Source organism: Lagenorhynchus albirostris, chromosome 11 (genome assembly GCF_949774975.1).
Source record: "Lagenorhynchus albirostris chromosome 11, mLagAlb1.1, whole genome shotgun sequence".
Classification (NCBI taxonomy): Eukaryota; Metazoa; Chordata; class Mammalia; order Artiodactyla; family Delphinidae; genus Lagenorhynchus; species Lagenorhynchus albirostris.
In genome coordinates, this window is record NC_083105.1 from 100,548,470 (window position 1) to 100,566,669 (window position 18,200).

General features: G+C 51.0%; 1 protein-coding gene across 3 annotated transcripts in view; it reads left to right on the top strand.

The window, feature by feature from the left end:
* Positions 1-8,140: 8,140 nt before the first annotated feature.
* TSPAN11 (tetraspanin 11) overlaps positions 8,141-18,200 on the top strand; it is a 64,356-nt gene continuing 54,296 nt past the window's right edge. For all 3 annotated transcript variants that reach the window (XM_060165600.1, XM_060165602.1, XM_060165601.1), the window contains exon 1: positions 8,141-8,221. The gene's annotated coding sequence lies outside the window, so the exon portion shown is untranslated. The remainder of the gene's footprint in view (positions 8,222-18,200) is intronic.

Consider the following 18,200-nt stretch of genomic DNA (forward strand, 5'->3'; position numbering starts at 1 on the left):
CTACTCAGCCATAAAGAAAAGAATGAAACTTTGCCATTGGCAGCAACATGGATGGACTTGCAGGGCATTATGCTAAGAGAAATAAGTCAGACAGAGAAAGACAAATACTATATGATATCACTTATATGTGGAATCTAAACAATACAACAAACTAGTGAATACAGCACAAATAAAAGGCAGACTCACAGATGTAGAGAACAAACTGGTGGTTACCAGTGGGGAGAGGGAAGGGGGGAGAGGCAAGATAGGAGTAGGGGATTAAGAGGTACAAACTATTAGGTACAGGATAAGCTACAGGGAGATATTGCACAACACTGGGAACACAGCCAATATTTTATAGTAACTATAAATGGAGTATAACCTTTAAAAAGTGGGAATCACTATATTGTACACCTATAACATATAATATTATACATCAACTATACTTCAATTTTAAAAGTTTTTAATTAAAAAAAGAATGTAAAATTTCTAAGTCAAAATATCACCTTTATCTGTTTATTAGTAATCTATTAATTACTTATTAATTATATTATTCAAATCCCCTTCAGTGCTGTCCAATAGAAATGCAATGTGAGTCACACATGTTATTTAAACGTTTCCAGTATTCATGTTAAAATAAACAAACAGAACTGGTGAGATTAATTTTAATAGGTTTTATTTAACCCGATATCTCTAAAATATGATCTTTTCAACATGTAATCAATATTTGAAAATATTCCCAAGACATCTTACCAGACTTTTTGTACCAAGCCTTAGAAAGCCGACATGTGCTTTATACTTACAGCACATCTCAGTTTAAGGGCTCAACAGCTCGGTGGTTATTGACTCTACTATGTGGCTAGGGGCAACTGAATTGGACGATGCAAGTAATTAAATCCTGGGTTATTTTTTGTCTACTTGAGCTGTCAGTTTTGCTTTATACGTTTTGAAACCATGCACAAAGATTTATGAGTGGACAAGAACAAAACAAAACAAAAACCCTCTTCTCGGACCATTAATTCTTTCGGCTTTGAATTCCATTCTATCTGGTGTTGATACTAGCACACCTGTTTCCTGGGGTTAGTGTTTCCTTGGTTAATAATCTTTTCCATTCCTTCACTTTGCAACTTTCTGTGCCTTATATTTTTGTATCCCTTTCAAACAACATTTAACTGAACTTTGTTTTGTTACCCAGTATGAGAGTTGTGACATTTTAATGGAGACTTTGACCAAATCACATAAATTTTGAGCACTGATATATGTGGACTTATTTTGTCCATATACTTGTATTTTCTATTTACTGTGCTTTCTTGTTTCTTTTCTTTTTTGCATTTCTTACTTTTATTGGATTAATCAGGTTTTAGGTGTTATGTTTCCTTTTTCTTTCCTTTATCAGTTTACAGTTTATGTATCCTATTTCTATTCTTTTTTTTAACCTCTCATTTTTCTTCAGTAGAAGAAAGCAGACAGTTTTACTTCCAATGCTGTGTGATTGTCAGCTAACTACTTTATCTCGCCCTTTTTTGTTGTTGTTATCTTTAATTTTAACTAATGTTAAGTTACATAGATATTTTCTCCTTGTGAAAAACAAAAACGTTATAGATTTGGTCAAATTCCTCATTGATTACATCCCCAATCCCAGTCCCCTCTCAAGAAGTAATGACCAGGACTTCCCTGGTGGCACAGTGGTTAAGAATCCGCCTGATGATGCAGGGGACACGGGTTCGAGCCCTGGTCCGAGAAGATCCCACATGCCGTAGAGCAACTCAGCCCGTGCGCCACAACTACTGAGCCTGTGCTCTAGAGCCCACGAGCCACAACTACTGAGCCCGCGAGCCACAACTACTGAGCCCACGTGCCTAGAGCCCATGCTTCGCAACAAGAGAAGCCACCACAAGGAGAAGCCCGCGCACTACAATGAAGAGTAGCCCCCGTTCACCGCAACTAGAGAAAGCCTGCATGCAGCAATGAAGACCCAATGCGGCCATAAATAAATTAATTTAATTTAAAAAAAGAAGTAATTACTATACTTATACTAAGTTTAAAAGATATTCTTCCAACTTTTTCCATGCATTATATTATATATACATATATATATCCATAAAAATTGCGTTTTCTGCGATTCCATTTCTAGAAATTTATCATGAAGAAATAATAAGTAGGCCAAACTATATGTGAAAAAATGCTTCATAACCACACTGTGAATTTTTAAAATTAAAAACATTCTAAATATTCACCCATAGAAGATTGGTGAATAATATAACATATACAGATGTTATAATTTTGAAAATATTAAAAACCTTTTCCCAAAAGGTAAATCTTTTTTTTTTTTTTTTCTGTTACGTGGGCCTCTTACCGTTGTGGCCTCTCCCGTTACGGAGCACAGGCTACGGACGCGCAGGCTCAGCGGCCATGGCTCACGGGCCCAGCCGCTCCGCGGCATGTGGGATCTTCCCGGACCAGGGCACGAACCCGCGTCCCCTGCATCGGCAGGCGGACTCCCAACCGCTGCGCCACCAGGGAAGCCCCAAAAAGGTAAATCTTAAATAACATAAATGCTCCAGGAATATTTGCCATGTTTATCCAAAGGTTTCCCCTCCTCCCTGGCATATGACCTTTGAGCCTGGGAGAGCCTATGCCCCAGTTATAAAAGCAAGCTCCGAGCACTTGCAAAGTAAGAGGAGAGAGGACTAGCACTGCGTGCCATGCATACGAAAAAATTCCAGTTGTAAAGAGTCAGTGTCATTCTGCACGTCGCTGGTACATTTGCTCAGTTATCTGTCCTTATGTTTTCTGAACCCTAGGTGTGTTTTTCTATGTTTTGCCTTAATATTCTTCTGGGAAAGAAGCAGGTTGTAAAGCCCTTCATGAAGAACGCCAAGAGCATGGCAAGCAGTCTAAGCAATGCTTCTGACACTGTTAATGAAGATCAGTGATTATTTCAAGCACTAATTAGCACAACTAATGTTCGTGGTGTCATTGGAAGTGTGCCTCGCAACAGCTGAAAAACTCCTACTCCTGCTGGGACGTCTCTGTCGTGGGAATAATCCCTGAGATTGTGAAGTTTGGTGCCGCAATCATTTCGTTACCACCTCCTAAGAAGCACCAGGAATTGTTGCAAAAAGGAGTAGCTTGGTCATCAAGCTCCCAGCGAAACGCAGGCTGAAGTCAAGCTGATCCCAACTGATCAATATTTAACATCTTGTCCTTCCCCAGGCCTCCTGGAAGAGGGAGAAGTGCTGACCAGAGGCTCCTTTTCTCTATTTGTCATATGAAGAAACCGAGACCAGCCCCCACGCTCAGAGGGTAGCAATAGTCTTAAGATGAGTTGCTCCTCATTTTAAAGATGGGGAGACCGGCTGAGTCACACAAGCTATAGGATGCACACGTGGAGGGCAGTGCCTTCTACCTGGGTGGGTCCACCTGCAGGAATGTGGCTGTTCTTCCTGAGACGGGAACTCAACAGAGTCTATACAAAGAGGTCTCATCGGGGCCGCATCAGGACGACAGCTTAACAAGCAGGAATGTCCGGAAGCAGCAGCAGAGGTTGTCAAGGGAAGCTTCATGTCCTTGCAACCCTCCTGGGTACTAACTGCAAACTGTTTTGGAAGACAGGCTTGTACTTAGAGGATGGAGAAATCCAAGGTTTACATTTCCTGACCTGTGATGGTTCACGGTCCAACCTGACCGCTAAGCTGATGCGCTGAACGTCCTGGGGATGGGGATGCCGACTGTGTGTGTGTGACTGTGTGTGTGTGTGTGGAGTGTGTGTGTAACCTTCCACCCAAAACAAAGGTGTTTTCTGTGACTCCACCTCTAGGAGTGGACATAGATACCGTCGCCAGGAATTCAGGATATCAGGTCCCGTGCTGGCATGAAGGGCACCCCACGAGATCTACCCTGTACCTCAAGCAATGGGTAATGGTCAGTTGAGATCTAAGGGAAGAAGTCTAGATGTTATTATTACTTTTTACATTTCTAAAGGAGTCTCTGCAAGTCCCATCCCACCAGCATCCGCGATGCATCTCCGATGGAAGGCAGCAAATGGTACCAGAACACAGACTGGAGGCAGGGGCTGCCTGTCCCCAGCCAGGGGCGGCAGGTGTGCCGCAGGCCGGGATGAGAAGCACAGGTCTCCCGGTCCGGGGCTAAAACTCCTCCTTCACTGTAGCTTCCTGTGGGGGATTTCACCGGCCCTCCGTTTTTTGTTTGTTTGTTTTTTCCCCAAATGAAGGAGTACTCTTCCCATTTTGCAGATGAGGAACTGAGGCCGAGACCCAGAAGCCAAGCCCAAGCGTTTGTGACTCAGTCAGTGCTCAGAGCTGGGGCAGGGGTGGGGAAACTATGACAGTGCGGATCCTGACAATGAGATCTGTCCTCTGAATTATCAGCTCAGCCTTTGGAGGAGCCAGTGTGACCAGGAAACCATGGCCTTCCTCACGAGAATGCGGAAGGAGGATGGGAATGGAATATGTCCAACTCACAGCTCACTTCCCTCGCCTTACCCAGGGGATCCAAGCCAACCCCCAGTTCCTTTCCCACAGATGCTGGATCCTCACCCGCCAACTTCTCCAAGTGTGAAATAAAATGGAACAGATCAGGATCGTGTTAGTGGAGCAGCTCTTGGGGCGGAGAGGGGGCAGAAGGTCCATTCTTTCATAGAAGGTGCAGACGACACAAAGACCAAACTCTGGAAGTCTGGGGTTTCACATCCGTGAGGTCTGACATGGGAACACTGGCCATGCATGGCTACTGAACCCTTGCAACGTGTAAGTGCAACAGAAGGACCAAATTTTTTATTTCAACAAGTTAATTAACCTAAACTTAAATTTTTTTTTTTTTTTTTTTTTTTTTTTTTTTTTTTTTGCGGTACGCGGGCCTCCCACTGCTGTGGCCTCTTCCGTTGCGGAGCACAGGCTCTGGACGCGCAGGCTCAGCGGCCATGGCTCACGGGCCCAGCCGCCCCGCGGCATGTGGGATCCTCCCGGACCGGGGCACGAACCCGCGTCCCCTGCATCGGCAGGCGGACTCTCAACCACTGCGCCACCAGGGAAGCTCTCTAAACTTAAATTTTAAAACTGATCACTTGATGTGGTTACTGGAAAGCATAAGTGTGTATAGAGCAACTTAGGTTTACAAATCTACTTCTTCAATCATAAATGTTATGAAATCCAGGCACTTCCAACGTAGAGGCAGCATCTGAATTCAGATATGCTGTGCGTGTACAATACACACAGGGTCTGAAGACTTAGTTTGAAGAAAATGTAAAACATCTCTTTAATAACTTTTTATATTGATTCATGTTGAAACGATCACATTTTTAGATATATTGTGTTAAATAAGATGTATCATTAGAAGTCATTTCACCTGTTTCTTTTTATACATTTTTTTAATTGGGCTACTGGGAAATTTAAAATTGCATATCACATTTCCATGGGTTCGCTACTCTCGATGTTAATGTCGCCAGGGATAGTGCTGGAGAGCGGACATCCTGGCTCAGAGGTTCATTTGTCACTGGCCCTCTCATATTGCTAAAGGTCCCTCCGGAGTACTTTGCCCTCTCCCTCCTAACTACGGTTTCAACAACACTAACTTTCGTGAACACGCACTTCCCTTCATCCTCACCCCACCGATGGCCTCTTCTCCCATTCAGGTCTCCTCCACCCTTCTCTCCTCTACCCCTTAGAAAACCATCTTCTACCACCTGTTTCTCAGGCTTTTCCTTTAACACCACCTTCTCCGGCACATCTGTGACTTGAAACTGCTTCATCAGAGGTTGAGGTCCTCCCCAGAGGTCCAGGTCCTCCCCAGAGGTCTCACGGAGGGGCCCTCACATTCGGTGCTGCTCTGGCCTCTCTCCCACCACAGGCTCGGCCTTCACCCTGAATGCGGTGCCGGGGGTTCATGGCCTCTTCTCTACCCCCAACCCACCTTTCCTTTGTTCAGCCCCCTTTCTCACTGACCCTCCGTCTCAGTCTGGATTTCTGGGAAACAGACCACGCACGGAGACGGAGAGCCGGGCGTCAATGGGAGGGACTCTTAGGGACAATGCCTGTAAGAAAGCAAGAGATGAGGGCTTCCCTGGTGGTCCAGTGGTTACGAATCCGCCTGCCAATGCAGGAGACATGGGTTCAAGCCCTGGTCCGGGAAGATCCCACATGCCACAGAGCAACTAAGCCTGTGCACCACAACTACTGAAGCCTGCATGCCTACAGCCTGTGCTCTGCAACAAGAGAAGCTACCGCAATGAAAAACCTGTGCACTGCAACAAAGAGTAGCCCCCGCTCGCCGCAAATAGAGAAAGCCCACACGCAGCAAAGAAAACCCAACGCAGCCAAAAATAAATAAATAAATACATTTTTTTAATTCTATTATAAAAAACAACAGAGATGGGACTTCCCTGGTGGTCCAGTGGTAAAAAGTCCACCACTGGACTTACAGTGCGGGGGACGCGGGTTCAATCTCTGGTCTGGGAACTAAGATCCCACATGCCGCGGGGCAGCTGGGCCCTCGCGCCACAACTGCTGAGCTCGCATGCCTCAACTAGAGTCCATGCGCCACAGCTACAGAGCCCATGCACCCTGGAGCCTGCGCGCCACAACTACAGAGAGAAAACCCACACATCACAACTAGAGAGAAGCCCGCATGTCACAAGGAAAGATCCCGCATGCTGCAACTAAGACCCAATGCAGCCAAAACTAAATAGAATAAATAAATAAATAATATTAAAAAAATAAGTGAGAGAAATGGGACAGCAGAGAGTGAACTTGAACTGGACGCAGTTTCCCCAGAAGCTGATCCCTCAGGAAACTCCGGAGCTGGGATGGCCCTTCAGAGGCCTCTGGAGCAGAAGTAAATCACCCGATTGGGTCCGGATGCCCCCAAGGAGGGGGACCTGGCTCATCCCGCCCCCACTGAAGGGACCCTCTCAGAAGCCCCTGAGGAGCGCCTCATCGCCGAGTCTAGCCCCGTTTCCTTGGGCGCCCTCCTCTTCGGCAGCCCTGGAGCTGGGCCCCTGCAGGACCTGACCTCTCCTCCGTGATGCGGCACCAGGCACTGCACAGATCCCCGCCAACCGGGGCAGCTTCTTTCACCCACCTTCTCCCTGCTTAGACCGGGTTCTGCCCTCAGCCCGGCCTGCCCTGCCTGGTCTACACTAGTCCTTCATCTCAGCTTCTCGGTGCTCCTGTTGTCTCCCTCTCCCCCAGCGCCCCGAAGGCCTCCTTCCTGAGACCCTCACCCCAAGCAGCTCTGTAGACCCGCCTCTGCTGCATCTTCCCCAGTCACCCCCCATTTCAGTGCTTCCTCCCCAGGGACTATTGCCGTCACCTCCCTCAGAGGCCCCCATCCCACCTCCCCTCTGCCCCCCTTTCACAGCCCGAGGTGCAGGGAGGATGGCTGGCAGCCCTGGACCAGCAGCCTGGTAAATGGGTAACGGCGCTCTCTGTGCTCAAATTTGAAAAGACCACGGTTGGGTAAGCTCAGGCCTCTGCTGCTTTGGCAGGTAACAGGAACCATGAGGCCCCACCGGTTGGATCCAGTTCAGGCAGCTTTGCCCCTGCTCTGGGCCAGGGCGGGACAGATGGGCTGTGTCGACTCGCTTTTTTCTCCAGTCCGGAAGGAGACCTTGACTCCCAGAGCCCAGGAAATGGAAAGCTGACGGCCCACAGGACTCTCAGAGGGACAGGGCTGGGATGGGGTCTTCCTTGTGTACGTGGGTCTGGGGGGAAGCGGAGAGGAAGGGGAGGCTCTTTGTGATCACACGGGCCGGTCCTTAGAGTCCCCGCACACCCCCACGGCCAGCTTCCCCCACTACCCTGAGGGGTTTCACGCCCCACTAGGGGCCCACTGGGGGACAGGGAGACCTCCGGGAGGCCCGGGTAGGGTGTCTGCAAGCCGCCCGACTTCCATCCATCCACCCATCCATCCATCCATCCATCCATCCATCCTCCCTCCTCGCAGGGACCCCGGGGCCACCGCACAGCTACCCTGACTCCGACTGGATTCGCTTCGTGCGCTCTGAACGGGAGAAAGGCCAACCCCTAACAAAGACGGGCGGCCGGCGGGGCGGCGGGAGAAGGAGCCCGGGTATTGGAGGGGCCGGGGGTGGGCGCTCAGGAGGCGGGGCGCGGCCGCAGGAAGTGCAGAGCGAGCGCGGGGCTGAGCGCGGCTGCGGTCCTCACCCGCTGGCCCTGCAGCCCCGCCCCGGCGCCGGCGGCCTTCGCTGCGGAGCCCGCGACCGGTGAGTGCGGGCGGGGGCGCGGGAGGGGGCCCGGCGGCCTCTCGGGACTCCCGCGGGAGGGGCTGGGAGTTGCGTGGCCGAGCGCGGCCCGGCGGGCCCGGGCAGCCGACTCCCGGGACGATGGGGGCAGGATGGGGCGAGCACGCACCGCTGGCTGCCGTGTTCCCATCCGTCCTCCGGAGACCGCCCGTCTGCACTTAGTGTCTCGGGAGGGAGCTCGGGGCCGCAGTGCGCGTCTGTCCCTCCTCCAAACGTCATTCTCTTTGTCCACCTGGACTTCTGGTGGCTCTTATGCACGGGCCCGAGGTGACAGGCCCAGAGCCATCCTAACTAGAATGGGTACAGCCCTTGGTTCCGTACCCCCGGCAAGGCCTTGCCCAGTGTTGGCAGCTGGCGTGTCTCCTGTGCGGGCACAGGATCGTTCTCGGTGGGTCCGTCTGCCTGCCAGGGTGGTCCACAAGTTTCATGGGCGCATCTGTGCATTTGGGGGAACCCGGCTCTGCAGGCCCTGTCACCTGCGTGTCCTCCCTGTCCCTGTGTCTGCAGCTGGCTGGCTTGGTGTGGAAGGACAGGAGGTGTGGAAGGTTCTAGGTGTATTGTTTTCACCAGCTGTACGTTCACACACATGACTTGGCTGGAAATATGAAAGGGGCATCTCAAGCTGGGTCTCAGTTGCCGAGGGTGCGGGGGTGAGTGTTGGCCGTCTCAGCACATGGGCACCCACTGTGGGGCAGGGTGGCGTGGAGAGAGAAGGGAGCTCCTGGAAAAACCCCAAGTGCACCCTAGGGCCTAGGGTAGGTGGACGTGTGGGGAGAGACCTGGGTGGTGTTCGGCCGGAGCGGGTGGTCTGTGGTTAGCTGTGGGCAGCTGGATTAGGGGTGGAGTTGGAGACCTGGGTTTGAACCAGAACTTGGTGGAGGGTCACCACGGCAGTAGCGTGTTCCCTGCGCCTGTCCCCCTGGGACTCCGTTGCTTCGTGTGCAAAATGGGACTAATGACTGCTGTCCTGCCCACCTCAGGAGGTGTCTGCGGGGAGGCTCCAGGGACAAAGGGTGAAGGCCAGGCCCACCGGCGCGCCGATCGGGCTTTGGGGAATGCCTCGGGGGCCAGGTCTGTGGGCTGCAGCAGCAGCTGTCTTCACGCCGCTCCCTAGAATATTCCAGAGATAGGAGTGTCTGCCCGGTGCCGGGCCTCGATCTCTTGGAGCGTGAGGTATTCGCAGGCCTGTCTGGTGCTGCCCCTTCGGTGTGGATGCTTCCACAGCACAAGAGGACAGCCGGCTTGGCAGGTCTTCACATCATAGCCCTGGAGCAGCTCAGCTGTGCAGAGACCCTCCTCCAGGTGGGCTGGGACCTTCACGCCCACCGGCTGGCTTTTCTCTGCTTGTCACCACCACCAGAAGCAGTCAGGCCACAGTTCAGGCCAGGGAGATGGCAGAGGAGGGAGCTCTCTATCCCTGGTCACCAGCCTCAGGGTTCCATCTTCCGGTCACAGGGCATCCTCTAGAACCAACGCTGTACCTGCCAAGGAGGGCAGGGAGGGTGTCAAGAGTCCTCACAGCCCCAGACACCAGGATGTGGTTGTGGTTTGTCACCCCTGGATGTCACCTGTCACCAAGGCTTCTTGGCCCGTAGTAGCTGCTTCGTAAAGAAGCCCTGGAAACCCGGGTTCAGTGCAGCTCGGCTTCCTACCCGCTGTGTGACCTGGGGAAAGTCCCTTCACCTCTCTGGGTCTGTTTCCTCGTTGGTCAAAATCAGCATCTTTCCAGATTATGGTTCTGGTCTCAGCCCACATTTCACGTCCTCAGAGAGGAGGTGACCCTCTATCCAAAGTGGCCACCTCCCGGCGTCCGTCACATTGCCCTGATCTGTTTCCTTCCTAGCACTCTCCGCACCATCTGAACCGCTCTCAGCTGCATCCAGCCACACTGAGAGCTTTGCCGAGGAGGGACCTCCTGTTACCTGCTGGCTCACCGCACCTGGAGCCTAGTAGGTGCTCCGGAGAAGCTGTCAGTGAGTGAGTAACTCAATAAGGGAGTTGGATGCGCGTCTTTCGCATTGTGCTCCTGGGAGCTTGTGAGGGGGGAGCGGGCCCATAGGCAGGGCCCTGGGCTCTGCACACCCCAGCTCGGGACTGATGTGAGTTAGAGGCTGGCTTCCATATAGGACTTCCCTTGAAGAAAGGGCCCTCCCATTAAAATAAAACTAGAAAGCCATTGCATCCGAAGACGATGGGGCCTTTTCAACTCCAAGTTGAAATAACAGTACTGGGACGGGGAGTAACGCACACTCAGCCTTCGGGGATGACCAAAGGCTATGGTTCAGACATGCAGAGCTGTCATCCCATCAACCATCACTGCTTGGCTGTGGAATTCATGATATGGTTGCTTTTTTGCAACTGGTTTAATTTCCTGAGCTTTGGGTCAAGATCAACGTGAAGAGGATTCTGCATCATGGGGTGTGCGGGGTTCTGGACCAGAAGGAAGCAGTGGACATCACAGAGTGGATAGGAGACACGCTGATACTGGTGAGCTGCCTGTGCGGGGTTCCCGTCTGCCATCATCCTCCTTTGGGTGTGTCCCAGGCAGGCTGCCCAGATGCACGTGTCTCTCCCCAGTAGTTTGCTCCGCCTGGTTTTTCTCAAGTAGTTGGTAGTGGAGGACGCCCTTCTCTCTGAGTGATTCCTGAGCCTGGAGAGCCAGGTGGATGGCATGCCACGCCCCATATTGAAGCAGCCACGGAAAACATCCCTTCTTTGTCACTTCTTGTAAATTCCTTTGTGAATGGCGGGGTGACTCCCCTGTCCGGTGCTGTGCCCAGGTTTGGGGCACAGAATACAGTTCATCACCACCTTTGCTAAACCCCAAGGGCTGGGCGTCAGTAGTCCGCCCAAGGACGGGGAAGGAGGTTGAGTTGTTTGTGGGGTTGTTTTAGGTGGCTGGCTGAGGAGAGAGACAGGGGAGAAGTGGACAGAAGGGACGGAGTGCAGGACACAGCCCTCTGCTAATTCTCTGACGTTGACCTTGCTTCTTGTACGCATCCCTGCTGGGCTGACGCTTGTGCGTTCCCGGGTCCAGAAGCTTTAACCTTCCAAGAGGACACAGGCAGAGGGCAGAGCCAATAGAGGGGGTGGAGGGGGGAGAGGGGTTCGGGGGGGTGTCAATATTCTCACGTTCCCTGTGTGCCACAGGCCTGAGAATAATAAAGACCCAGCCCTGACCTCCGAGCAGCCAGTTGTGAAGGAGATGAAACTTACTCCCGGGAGGAGAGGCGAGAACAGCTGAGTGCAGACTGCAGCGGGGGTGGGGGGGTCTCACCCAGGCCACAGCTGGAGCTCAGAGAAGGGTCTGGAAAGTGCCAGGGGACAGAGAGCCCGGGGCGGTCAGCTGTCCAGCCGGGAATCTGGACTCTGCCTTCTCCTGAGCGCCTTCCGTGACCTTTCCTGCTCTGTAAGCGGAGGAGACGGTCTCTAGGTCATAGCCTGGCTTCAGGTCCCCGAGGCTTCCCCCCACCCCAGGCCAGCCCCGTCCCTTACCTCCTCTGGGTGCCCTTCCAACTGGGCCATTCCCCTCCCCACCTGGCTGTGAGAGGAGCTGGCTGTATTCCAGAACTTCTGCCATCTGTGCTCACTGCCCCCCTCCTCGGGGGCTATGCACATGGCCCTTCTGAAAGGCTTAAGGAGCTTTGCTGTCAAATACCAAGAAGTCAAGACTTGAGGATGTTACAGAGGTTGAGGAAACGTTACGGGAAGTTGCTCGGCTGGGTCCCCGATCTGCTGAGATCACGAGTAGGGTACTCAGACCCTCTCCAGTGGTAATGTGTGTTGGCGGGGGGAGGTAACCCAAAGTGGTTCTCACCTCGTCCTGACATATGGGTTCTTCCTCTTGTTTTTAAACACGGACCCCATGTTTTGAAAGTTTTTTATCAGCCAGATTTCAACATAAATGAAAATTTGTTTCTCCGTCTGAAAAAATTATTCAGAGCCACAAAACTGAAAGGGATCCACTCTCCAGTGCCCACCTTTCTGCTTTGTATCACTTACATTTTTTCAGAATCAGCTTATGTTATTTACTAACAGATTGTAGTGTGTCTAAAAGGCTCAGAAGAGAAAAAAGGCAAAGGACAGGAGTGAGCTGTTTGCGTCAGTTTGCCTGAGGTCTGGAACCGATTGCAAAATTTTAATAAAAAAGCATTACCTGTCCTGGTTGACCGTGTAGAGTGGTAGCTGAACTCTGAAGCGTTTTTGACAGGTAAAAGCCCAAGTTTCATGAAATATCGTAAAGAGATTTCCCTCTCAGAAGCCCCTTTACTAGACACGTACGAGGGTTCTGACGTTTGGAAAACAATGTCCCATACCCGGGTTTCAGAATGGTATACCTCACCCCTGCTGGAGGATGGAAATTGACTTTCTTTTCCTGGCAACCAGCACGAAGCTGGGCGAGCGGTAGGGGTTCAGTAAATGTCCACTGGGCGGATATTTCAGAAGCACTCCTCAGCCATGCCTAAGTCTGTGCCTGAAAGAGAAATCCCTACGCCCGCGCCTTTAACTCAAAAAGCAGGAAAAAGTGCCTATAGGTACTGAGATACAAAGCTTTTTCCTTTCTTCCGTGGCCTCTTTATTGACTTGTCATGATGTGGTTTTTTTACTTGCTTTTTAATGACATTGTAAGTAAAGAAAAATTAAAGTTTTGAATGACTTGCATGAATTTTACATTCGCCTTTATATTGTGCAACGCCTGTTTTAAATGTAAATAGATGCGCATTTCACTCATACGTTGAAACACCAAAATGACACGATTCCTATTTCACAGCTCGTATGTGCACGTGTATTTTGTTCCTACCAGGACAGTAGACATGGGGCAAGAAACTAACTCAGGTGTTTTTGTTTCACTTCTTGATACACACACGTTCCATCAACACACACCACCTTTGGCCTAGTGGTGAAGGAGGGACAGAAGGGAAAAGGAAAGGCTGTCCTTCCTTTCCTCCTGTGTCATCATTTTCAGTGTACGTGGGTGAGTAATGCAGGAGGTAGCAGAAATCGGGAAAGACAGGCTATCCCAGGACGGCCCTTGGTTGTTGGCGTTTCTCAGAATGCACAGCTTTCTGTCGGCTTTGAATCAAGCTCGGGTTCCAGCAGGGAGCCTGGCCTCCCAGGCTGCTCTGTCATGGACGTGACTCCTTACCTGTACTCTCTCTGAGGCTTTCTGAACCCCACGCATCAAGGATGCCCTGGGATTCTGTGCTCCTGGGGCATCAGGAACACCAGGTCAAATGCGGCCTCAAGCAACAGTGGGTCCACATACTGTGTGTATCTCCCCAGCTCACATTCATGCCCACCGTCCCATGCGACTTCACTTACAAAACACATGTTCAAAGATAAATTATTAAGAATTCTGAGATGGGGCTTCCCTGGTGGCACAGTGGTTGGGAGTCCGCCTGCCGATGCAGGGGATGCGGGTTCTGCCCTGGTCCGGGAGGATCCCACGTGCCGCGGAGCGGCTGGGCCCGTGAGCCATGGCCGCTGGGCCTGTGCATCCGGAGCCTGTGCTCCGCAACGGGAGAGGCCCGCGTACCACAAAAATAAAAAAAAAAAGAATTCTGAGATGAAACAGCCGAGCATTAAACCAGGCACGGGGCCCTGTGAGGCTAGACTTGTTTTGGGCCCAGGAAGCCAGCGAGGACCCTCCTGTGGGTCACAGTTGTGGATGGTGGCCCAGTTAGGGCAGAACTAATCCTTTAAACAAGTGGGCTGGGTAAGTGCTCTCGGATTTCTGTTTGTGATTTATATCTTGGGAAAATGCTGGAGGCTGCTGTTTCCTTTCCAGGCCTCCACCCTCCTGCTTTAAATCATTTACATTTTTTAAAAGTCAGCTTAGGTCATTCACTAACAGGTTCTAGGGGTTTTTAAAGGTTCAGAAGAAAAGAACAAAGGAAAGGAGTAGAGGTGGGTGTTGTCCATTTCGTCTGAGGTCTGGAACAGTTTGGAAAGCACAAAGCCTCTAGGAGTTCTGAGGCCCGTTTAGAGACGCTCACCAGCTGCTCCGGGTACGATTATTTTTATGCCCAAACTGAGCAGATAGGTTGGGACAGAGGAGGGAGTGGCCTAGTGACCAGGGACCCAGGGCTCTCAGGGTTGGAGAGGAGGGGGAGGGGGAGAAGGGGCCACGTGCAGGTGCCATGTGACTCCACAGTTTGGAGTGGGTTTTGCACACACAGATGCTTAGGGAAGCCAGGAATTTTATTCCAGAAGAAAGAAACTCCTCTGTCTGTGGGCAGAGAGGGTGAGACAGGAAGTTAGAACCAGGAGCCTTGGGAGAGAATGAAATACTCAGAAGGCAGTTTGCACTTTCAGACAGCTCTGAGCACGTCGCTGAGGGCTTTTAAGTTGCTGGAAACCGAAAGTTCCAAGCAAGTTCTAGGAAGCAGGTACTGGTACCGTGAGCTGGAGGAGGGTGGAAGGAAGCCCACCCGCCCCCTTTTTTTTTTAACATCTTTTTTGGAGTATCATTGCTTTACAATGGTGTGTTAGTTGCTGCTGTATCACAAAGTGAATCAGCTATACATACACATATATCCCCATATCCCCTCCCTCTTGCGTCTCCCTCCTCCCACCCTCCCTATCCCACCCCTCTAGGGGGTCACAGAGCACCGAGCTGATCTCCCTGTGCTATGCGGCTGCTTCCCACTAGCTATCTATTTTACATTTGGTAGTGTTTATATGTCCATGCAGCTCTCTCCCTTCGTCCCAGCTTACCCTTCCCCCTCCCCGTGTCCTCAAGTCCATTCTCTACGTCTGCATCTTTATTCCTGTCCTGCCTCTACCACCCCCCCTCCCTTTTTAATGTAGAAAGAAAAACTGGGTTAGAAAGAAACAGCGATGATAACAAGTAAAAGATTAGCGGGAGAAACCATGTTTACATCGTACATTTAGTCCCTTTGAATCGGTCTGCCTTCTACCTTGGTTTTAATTTACTGTATGATTAATGCTGATTGTGAGTTGCTGTTTCCATCATTAGATTTAATAATTGCATAACGGGCTGTTCTCCAGGGCTCTGCAAACTGTTTTTGGATGACCTGCAAGCTGAGGATGATTTTTACCTTTTTTTTTTTTGCGGTACGCGGACCTCTCACTGCTGTGGCCTCTCCCGTTGCGGTGCACAGGCTCCGGACGCGCAGGCTCAGCGACCGTGGCTCACGGGCCCAGCCGCTCCGCGGCATGTGGGATCTTCCCGGACCGGGGCACGAACCCGCGTCCCCTGCATCGGCAGGTGAACTCTCAACCACTGCGCCACCAGGGAAGCCCCAATTTTTACCTTTTTAAAGGGCTGAAACAAACAAAAAACAAAGAAGGACATACGGCAGAGGCCAGAGGCCCGCAAAGCCTGAAACATTTGAACTGGTCCCGTGCAAAAACGGTTTGCTGGGCCATAGCCGTCAGCCCCAGGCTGTGGTCGTGGACAGCTCAGCGCACCCAGGGCTCTGGATGTGGGCACCGCGGCTGGAGGGAAGCTTAGCCTCTGAACCAGGGTCTCTGGGCTGCTCCCCTCTGAGATCCCGACCGAGTTCACCTGGGGTGAAGCCTGGGAATAAGGGTTTTTTACATTCCTTGGCGGGAGGGGTGGGGAGGGTGTCCTAGTGCAGCTAAGGTTGAAAATCACTGCCCTAAGGCAGTAATTCTCAAAGCGAGGTCTTCGACCTGCAGTGTCTGCAGTGTCAACATCCCCCAGCTGGTTAGAAATGCAAAATTCAGGACCCCACCTGACCTGCCAACTCAGGAACTCTTGGGGGGAGGTGGGGAGCAAACTGCATTTTAACCAGCCCCCCAGGGGATTCTGATGCACCTCAAGTTTGAGACCACTGCTCTTGGCTTGGCCTTTCAAACTTAAACCTTCCTGTTTGCAGGCGAACGTCAGAGATGGTTAGGTGGAGAAGGCAAGACAGGAGGAAGCCAGCGGGAGGGGATAGCAAGGCCTTGAAGGTTATTTCAAGGCTGGACGTAACTGTAGTTGTTATTTTATACACAACCAAGGCCCTGGGAGGTGAAATGGTTGCAGGAAGCAGAGCTTGGGACTAGAATAACACTACCACCTACAGCAATCATGTTATCCTTAACAGATATCATAAATAGCAATTTTAGCTTTGGGCGCTATTTTCCATTACTACAGATATGATTGTCTTTTAGTACATTAACTTATAGAAGGTACCCATGTGGTAAATGCAGGGATTTAAGCACACTTCTGAGCTATCTTGAAATCATTTGAATGAACATTATACATGCCTGGGAAGTCGGAAGGCTGTATTGCTGACCATCACCTCATAACTGAGGGTGAATTCTGTTCTCCCAACCACTCCCTCAAGGGAAGGCAGATCCCCCCAGGATACTTCGCCCCAACTGCTGGCCCTCCAACAATGTAGCCCATGGGGCATTTGTAAAAATGTCACAGGGATTAGAACCTACTGATGTCCTGCTATGTGCCAGGCACTGTGATAGGTTTTAACATACATTATCTCCTATAGTCATCGCAGTGCTCTTATCCCCATTTTATAGTTGGGAATGTTGAGGCACAGAGAGGTTAAAGACTTTACCCAAATCCCACAGCTAACAAACCCGGGGATGTCTGGCCTCAAAATCGGTGGAAGTGGAGGGGAAGTTTGCCCGCAATCAGGCATGATGTGGCATTTCAGTAAATCTAAGCTGGGGAGCCTATGAACATGTAAAGCAATTATTCCCAGTTCTCCCAAGCCTTGCCCAGTGTCCTGGGTGTCCTTGGAAGGGTGTGATTGCCGATGTGCTATCTTAGAAAGAATTCAAGGGCCAGAGGCACACGAGCATCCAGGGATAAAGACTCTATCTGGGTTGTCAAAAATGCAGTTGCTCCCCACAGAGCTGGCTGGGTTCTTAAATTCCTCCTTCCTCATTTGGAAAATTAGCAGCTACATTGATAGATTTTACATATTACATACTATCATCGCTATCAGTAGTAACAAGGCATCCTTTTAGAGTTTTCGCGTCTCCAGGGCACTCTACGCTCCTTAGCTCCTGCTGTCCTGGCGTTGGTGGCCTTGGTTGTGACCAGAGGCAGCAAGAGCTCAGAGATCATGACCGTGGGGCAGCGCTGTGAGTCTGCAGCTCCCCGCAACCCCCAAACTAGGACTGAGGACCAGAGATATGGGTTTGAGTCCCAGCTCTTACCTGGTGAGAGTGGAGAAATGGCCTCCACCCTCTGGGCCTCCCTGGCCAACACGTGAGGGTGAACTGGTGTCTAAGAAGTCTCTTCTCCACCTTCTAGACCTGGGACATGCGGGCAGCTTTCCAAACCTTGGGAACAATGGGTAGTGATGCTCCTGGTGATGATGTAATTGGTACCCGACTAGGGAGCCGATGTGGGCAATAGCTAGGATATTCTGATGCCAAGTCCGTTTCTATAACATCCTCCCTCTGGAACTCATGGAACTACAGTTCTTTTTTGGAAAGAATTAGGGTAACAGTGCGGGGGTTGCTGGTTAGTTGCCATGTGCGTACATTATTTCCTTGCCCAGAAAGGTCAAGTATCTCTAAAAAGACAAGTTTCTGTATGCTTGGCTCTCCTGCAGGGGAAAGATTCTAATACTTTCCAAGATGGGGGGAGGTTTCTAAGTCCGTAGAAAATATGTTTTCACAGACCTGGGATGAAGAAACATGGCTTATTTATCAGGGAGCTTAGGAGCTTCCAAACTCTCTTTGATAAATTACATCATCTCCTGGACTTAAGACCTAGCAGATTTACATCCAAGACCCAAAGTGAAAATGGGAGTTTAGAATTGGATGCATGAACGTCCTCTCCTGCAGCCTTGCACACACACGCACATAGATACACCATCCGTGTGTCTGGCAAAAAGCAAGTTGAAGCGGGGTCTGGGTACCCGGGACACCTGGCTTCCTCCCCAGCTTGGCCTCTGCTGCATCCTTGGGGCCAGCGGGGTCTCTGAGCCTGTGT